The sequence below is a fragment of the Lagopus muta genome, chromosome 7, assembly GCF_023343835.1.
Source record: "Lagopus muta isolate bLagMut1 chromosome 7, bLagMut1 primary, whole genome shotgun sequence".
NCBI classification, from domain to species: domain Eukaryota; kingdom Metazoa; phylum Chordata; class Aves; order Galliformes; family Phasianidae; genus Lagopus; species Lagopus muta.
Genome location: NC_064439.1, coordinates 13,733,634 through 13,740,953, shown reverse-complemented (window position 1 = coordinate 13,740,953; position 7,320 = coordinate 13,733,634). Strand labels below are relative to the sequence as shown.

General features: G+C 44.9%; 1 long non-coding RNA gene across 1 annotated transcript; it reads right to left on the bottom strand.

The window, feature by feature from the left end:
• Window positions 1–930: 930 nt before the first annotated feature.
• On the bottom strand, window positions 931–7,065 carry LOC125696361 (uncharacterized). The gene is made up of 3 exons (XR_007378324.1): window positions 6,654–7,065; window positions 3,783–5,638; window positions 931–1,060 (listed from the first exon to the last, which is right to left on the bottom strand). It is a non-coding gene; the product is annotated as an uncharacterized LOC125696361 (long non-coding RNA).
• Between the last annotated feature and the right edge of the window lie 255 nt (window positions 7,066–7,320).

Genomic DNA, 7,320 nt, shown 5'->3' with positions numbered 1-7,320 from the left:
ATTTGCACTACATAGGAGTTTTCAAAGACAACACATTAGTACTATCCCCTGGAAGGGAAGGTGATGTTCAGGAATCTGAAAGGGCTTAAGTGTGTGGAAGCTGATGGAATCCATTTGAGACACTGTGAAAGTGCATTGAAGTTCCCACTGATGAGGAGAAATTTAATGCACATTATCAACAGGGGAAAAAAAAAAACAAAAAAAAAAACATGATGATCCAAGGAACTACAGGCCAGTCAGTTTCATCTCTTTGCATGTGGAAAGGATATGGAAAAAATAACTGTGCAAACTATGTGTATGGAAAACAATCAGGTGATTGATGAGAATCAACATGGCTTCATTAAATGTAAATCACGTCTGACAAGCTTTGTAAACTTCCACAATAGGAATACAGCATTGGTGAATAAGGGAAGATCCCATGGTGTTATCTACCTGGACTTGCACAGGTAATTTGACACTGTTTGCCACAACATAATTTCTTCTACCTTGGAGAGATATGGAATTGACAAACGTACCAACAGATAGATTAAAAATTGACTGGATGATTGCACTCAGAGTTGTGGTCAACATCTCAGTGTCTGAATTACGACATGATTAGTTATGATCCTCAGCAAAATTAACAGCACTCTCAAGAGCTCACAGATGATGCTCAGCTGATTCTGCACTGAAGGGAAGAGATGCCATCCACATGAACTGTGAGAAGCTTAAGAGATGAATGCATGCAAACCACATTAAATTCAAAAAGGCCAATCATGAGCTCTGACACGTCAATAGGGGATATCTCAATTATGGTTCTGTATGTAGCTGAGGGGAGAATGGATTGAGAACATTCTCAAGGAGGTCTTTCAGGACTTAGTATACAAAATAGGGGAAAAAAACCACAATAATTCATTTAAGAGAACAAGAGAAGTAATTTATTTGAAATTATGTGATATAATACAGAATAATTAGAAATAGTAAATCAAACAAACAAAAATGGGAGGAGAAAGAGCAAGTCCAAGTCCTTATTGGCAGGCACTCGTGTCCGGCCTCGTCGAAGAGCAGAGCTCTCTACCAGCACCTAGAAACAAAAATCACATAGGGAATACTGGAGACTACAGGGAATAACACAGTGAAAAGAAACCTCTCAGCGTCTAGTCAGACTACCTGCCTCTCGAGAGCTGCAACTCACATGACAATAGCCAAGACTGCAAGAAGCACAGGACCTAAGATGGGCAGCTCCTGGGTACTGTGCTCCAGCACAAAACAGCCTCCCGCTACAAAATGATATGAAATACTGATATATGCAGGACAGGTGAAAAAAGGGAATGGCCAGGAGAAGTGAAGTGGTCAGTGATTGCACACCTTTCCAATTATTCTAGAGCCCTCCAGCCCTGACTGATTGACTTGAGCTATTTTGAAATTCCTAACAGCTATAAGCTTAGCTTTCTGAGAGCACAAAGTGACCAAGACAGAGGGACCCATTTTGCCAGTTGACAGGGACAGAAGGAAGGACACACATCAACTAAAAGGATAAGCTTTACTGCCTATTTCAAAACGACACAAAAACAAAAAAACAAAAAAACAAAAAAACAAAAAAACAAAAAAACAAAAAAACAAAAAAACAAAAAAACAAAAAAACAAAAAAACAAAAAAACAAAAAAACAAAAAAACAAAAAAACAAAAAAACAAAAAAACAAAAAAACAAAAAAACAAAAAAACAAAAAAACAAAAAAACAAAAAAACCAATGTGATTTAGCAGTGGGTTGATAGAGTTAGGGTAGCATGATTAGATTATGGTTGGACTTGACAATCTGTAATGTCTTCTCCAACCTGAGCTGCTCTATGACTTCAGTCTATCTATCAATCGCTGCCCTAGTACTTGGACCATCATCCAGACCCGCAGTTGCTGGGGAGCCCTGGTTGCAGCGAGTATCTGGAGAACCCGTCCCAGCAACTGGGAAGTCCTACGGCAGCGCGTCCACCCCGCAGTCCAGGTCTCTATCATCGCTGCAAGCAGGTCCAGCCTTCATATCATTGAACAAAAAAGTCTACATAACAGTCGGGCGGAACATCTGGTTTCCTTTGTCTCCTGTTGGTTTTACCCCCAAAACCTGGCCAGGGTTCAAGGAGCAACCAAGGGAGTAATGCTATCGACTTCAGAGCTATTGCATTCTGTATTGTTTCATGGTTACTAATTTAGCTACAGCTGGAATTAACACAGGTAGCTTTTAAAAAGAAATAAAAAATACTTCTCTCACTATAACTGTTTGCTTGGGCACTAATATAATTATTTACCTCCGACTGACACCAACTATCAGGGAGATTCAAGGTCAGTCCTTTCAAAGTATCAATTCCGACTGTTCTGATCCCAGAGTAAATAACTGAACACAACTATTTAGGGAGGTTCCCTATTTTCATTTCTAGTTGTGCTTGCACACCTTCAATTTGTTTCCCTCCCAAATCGGTAATAATTATGGGCTGTACTTTAAGAGTCTTAAGGTTTCCATACATTGAAGAGGCCTCCAGCCCAGCATCAATTAAGGGTTTCAAAATTTAGAAGGACTAGTTTCTCCAAATTATTCAAAGCTTCACATGGAGTCAATAGACCTTACATGCACATTGCACCAGAGCTGGGCCATCATTTCGGTCTGTTTTCTGTTACGCTGCTATTTCCCTAGTTTCTTTCCATGGATGCAAGTCAGAAAGCAGCTCCCAGGCCTCTTGCTTCCCCGGAACAGTCAATCCACTCACAGGGGCCCTCCATGAGAAGATGAAAGTTCCATTGAGGATCCAGAGGAGGTGCTGTTGACTGAGTTGGTTCTAGACCTGCTGTTTCAGAATTTTGCACTTCTCTTTTAGGTTTGTTCAATCCTCTGTCTATATATTCTCTATGATTCCCGGGTTGGAACACCATCAATCTTACTGTAAGAGAAACTGGTTTTCAGTAAAACCATAAACACTTCACTTTGAGAAATCCAGCTTTAACTTTCCTTACTACTGTGGATACCTTGGTTTGCTGCACTTTCACAGGGGTCCCATTCCCCAAGATCACTAATTGCTATGGAGTTTTTTGGTTGGTGGTTTTTTGGTTTATTTGTTTTTGTTTTGTTTTTGTTTTTTTTTTTGAAGTTACTTCGCTGAGGGGGTCTCATTGACTAAGACTCGTGATCACATTTCTATATAAGGTGGGGTAGTCTTTTTCACTCCATTCCTCACTACGACTGATCAAACTGCCAGTGTCGCCCAGGATAAAGGCCTACTTCACCCTTTCCTCCTTGGTTCATTGTACACAAACCCACAAAGTGTACCACAGACACTCAAGATCTTGGCCAGTCATTTTCTGTACAGTACTTAATGCTACATAACTGAGGGACCAGGGTTAACTAATAATTGTCTCATGACTTAGGAAGTTAAGCTGCACAAAGGTCCAGACTAAAAACTGAAATCCCTTTAGTATCTCCTACATTTGAAGCGATACAGAATGCTCCCTAGTCATACAAACACATCATCCAACAAATGAGAGAAGCGATACAGAATGCTCCCTAGTCATACAAACACATCATCCAACAAATGAGAGACTTCCCTGGCTTTTAGTTAAGCCACTCAATTATACATTTTATTTCATACTGAATACAGTGCTCTACCACATCCTTCCTCACTGGCTCCTCAACAGCATCCAATTCATCTCTCCTTTCTCCACACTCTTTTCACACTCAAAACTTGGTCTGAAGAATCAGACTTACCAGAATCAACCAAATCCCAACCATCTCCATCCCATTTATTAGGATCCCACTGCATACCTGCTTCTGCAACCGCCAAATCCACTTCCTGAAGATTCATTCGTTCTTTTGTCTTGTTATTCTGCACGACCTGAAAGGCAGCCTTTGCAGCTACATTCAGATAAGTTCCCAGCTTATCAACATGCACTTTATTTCAACACTGCAACATCACAATCTGGTTCTGTAGTTCACACACTCGTTTCCTGCATATGAGAACATCCTGGCAACAATTGCTCTTCCTATTGGTGCTGGTTCTGATAGGCTGTTAACAAGATCCATCTTTGTCTTCCCAAGACCCCAATTACTTATTCTTTATCAATGGGCTTTTTATTTTTGAACAAAGTTTAACACACCCATCAGTTTGGCTTCTTTCAACTAATGCGCACATAGTTCAAACAGATCAAGAACCAGTGAACTATATGAAACACGCTCCCACCCAGGAAACTCAGATGGAGGAAATACATTCTGTTTAAATTTCAAGTGTGACATTTTGTTCAAATCTGCTATATGACACCAGATACTCTGCCAACTGACAAGGTAAACAGGAATGATACAGTCACAAAAGGACAAGCTTAGTTTACCCTCGATTTCAAAATAATGAAAATATAAAGCAGTACCTGCAGTCAAATTGTAAGCTTAATGAGAGAAAAAATAAGCAAAGTAATGCATCTGATTTTTACTGTCTGAGGGTAGCAACAGTGATAAAGAAAGGCACGTGGATGTGTTTAGCAACTATCTGGATGTGATGCTCACGGACATGATTTAGTGGTGGGTTGTTGAAGTTAAGATAGTACTGTTAGGCTGTGTTTGGACTTAAGGCTTTTTCCAACCTGAGCTATTCTATGACTTCAGTCTATCAATCATTGCCCTAGTACTTGGACCATCATCCAGACCCGCAGTTGCTGGGGAGCCCTGGTTGCAGCGAGTATCTGGAGAACCCGTCCCAGCAACTGGGAAGTCCTACGGCAGCGCGTCCACCCCGCAGTCCAGGTCTCCATCATCGCTGCAAGCAGGTCCAGCCTTCATATCATTGAACAAAAAAATCTACGTAACAATCAGGCGGAACATCTGGTTTCCTCTGTCTCCTGTTGGTTTTACCCCCAAAACCTGGCCAGGGTTCAAGGAGCAACCAAGGGAGTAACGCTATCTACTAGTTTTGGTGTTACTACTGGCTTCTTCTTTCCACACGAACAAGATAGATACCATACTACCATTACTACAGCAAAATAACCATTATAGCAAAGATCCTGCAGATAACTACTGAAATATACAAATTCATCCTAACATAGCAAATGAACTCTATCTTATAGGAACAATTAATACTACTAATCTAAAATAAAATACAAATATATATACACAGAAAGTGTAATAGTATAATATACACAGAAAGATTGTCATCCATATACACAGGCCCTGAATCAAGGCAGACCTATATCAGGCCTCAGCATTAAAGCTCTAAAAGCTAGTTTCATAGGATGCTTTGCCAACTAGGTCCCAAAAAATCTCTCACAAATCCATGGTGGATGGAGATAATTTACATACCCCCAAAGATACTAAATATAACTACACCCAAGCCAATATGCAAGATGGTCACCAGTCACAACAGCACATATGAACTTATGTCAAACAACAGACTAAGATGGAAACCTATTAGAATGACAACACAAATAAACTACACGACCAAGAAAACACACAAGTCTACAAAGAAGAAAATAAACCACAATTATGACAGCAAAGAAAACAGCAAACAAAAATAACAACCAACAGAAAAGTCTGAACTAATGGAAAACCAAAAAAAAAAAAAGCATTAAGAACCAAGTATGTAGTCACAGAGGGTTACCAGGAACAAAACCCAGCACAGTATGCTCATCAATGACCTGAAAAAAGAAGAAAATAAATCAACTCAACAAAATGGTCGCTTGTACAAATCCAGGGGAGACCACCGCGTAAAACGCCCCCCCCGACGGGCGGCTCCCACCGCGCAAAACCCCCCCCCGACGGGCGGCTCCCACCGCGCAAACCCCCCCTCCCCGACGGGCGGCTCCGACCGCGCAAACCCCCCCCCCCGACGGGCGGCTCCGACCGCGCAAACCCCCCCCCCCCGACGGGCGGCTCCGACCGCGCAAATCCCCCCCCCCCGACGGGCGGCTCCGACCGCGCAAACCCCCCCCCCCCCGACGGGCGGCTCCGACCGCGCAAACCCCCCCCCCCCGACGGGCGGCTCCGACCGCGCAAACCCCCCCCCCCGACGGGCGGCTCCGACCGCGCAAACCCCCCCCCCCCGACGGGCGGCTCCGACCGCGCAAACCCCCCCTCCCCGACGGGCGGCTCCGACCGCGCAAACCCCCCCCCCCCCCCCCCGACGGGCGGCTCCGACCGCGCAAACCCCCCCCCCCCCGACGGGCGGCTCCGACCGCGCAAACCCCCCCCCCCCGACGGGCGGCTCCGACCGCGCAAACCCCCCCCCCCGACGGGCGGCTCCGACCGCGCAAACCCCCCCCCCCCCGACGGGCGGCTCCGACCGCGCAAATCCCCCCCCCCCCGACGGGCGGCTCCGACCGCGCAAATCCCCCCCCCCCGACGGGCGGCTCCGACCGCGCAAACCCCCCCCCCCCCCGACGGGCGGCTCCGACCGCGCAAACCCCCCCCCCCCCGACGGGCGGCTCCGACCGCGCAAACCCCCCCCCCCCGACGGGCGGCTCCGACCGCGCAAACCCCCCCCCCCGACGGGCGGCTCCGACCGCGCAAAACGCCCCCCCCGACGGGCGGCTCCGACCGCGCAAAACGCCCCCCCCCGACGGGCGGCTCCGACCGCGCAAAATGCCCCCCCCGACGGGCGGCTCTGACCGCGGCACTCCCTTAATACGACAGTGGCTCCCCAATGGACTGTACCTGTTGAAAGCAGCAGGACAACACGTGGCCCTTTCGAGCCCACTCTTATGTAGTCAATGCTCAGTTGGCCTCAGCTGTTGGAACAGGTGTTTTCAACCCCTCTTCGAGACTATGTTGTGGCAGTTAATTAGACTTAGTTTGAGTCTGGTGTGTAAGGATTGAATTTGATTAGTGCTTTTTTTGTTTGTTTGTTTCCTTTTTTTCCTTTGTTTTGTTTTTGTTTCTTTGTCATTTATTTTGTGTTTTCTGATTTTATTTTTTAAGTTTTGTACTTTGCACACATGGTCAGAGTGGCCTTGCTGTATTTTGCAGTTGCTTGCTTTGGTGTTACTCTTCTTTGAGTGTGTTCTGTTTTGGGATCAGTTGGGCCTTTGAGCAAAAAGTTTTTCTCTTTTTTTATGTGCAGTTTCTGTTGTGACCATCTTTTTTGTTCTGAGGTTGTTATGCTGTTATTCTTATTTCTCTTTGTGGCTACCCTTAAAAAACTGAAGTGTTTAAGATTTGAAAGATAAATGCACTCACTTAAGGTGTGGTTTTGTAATTGTATTTATTATCTTCTTTGACTGTTCTGTCTTTATAGAATGTGTAATTCAAACTGCTCTGTATGAATGTTATCCTTGTTTTCAGTTTTATTTTGTAGGTGAGCACAGGAGTTTTTTGAGTGTTT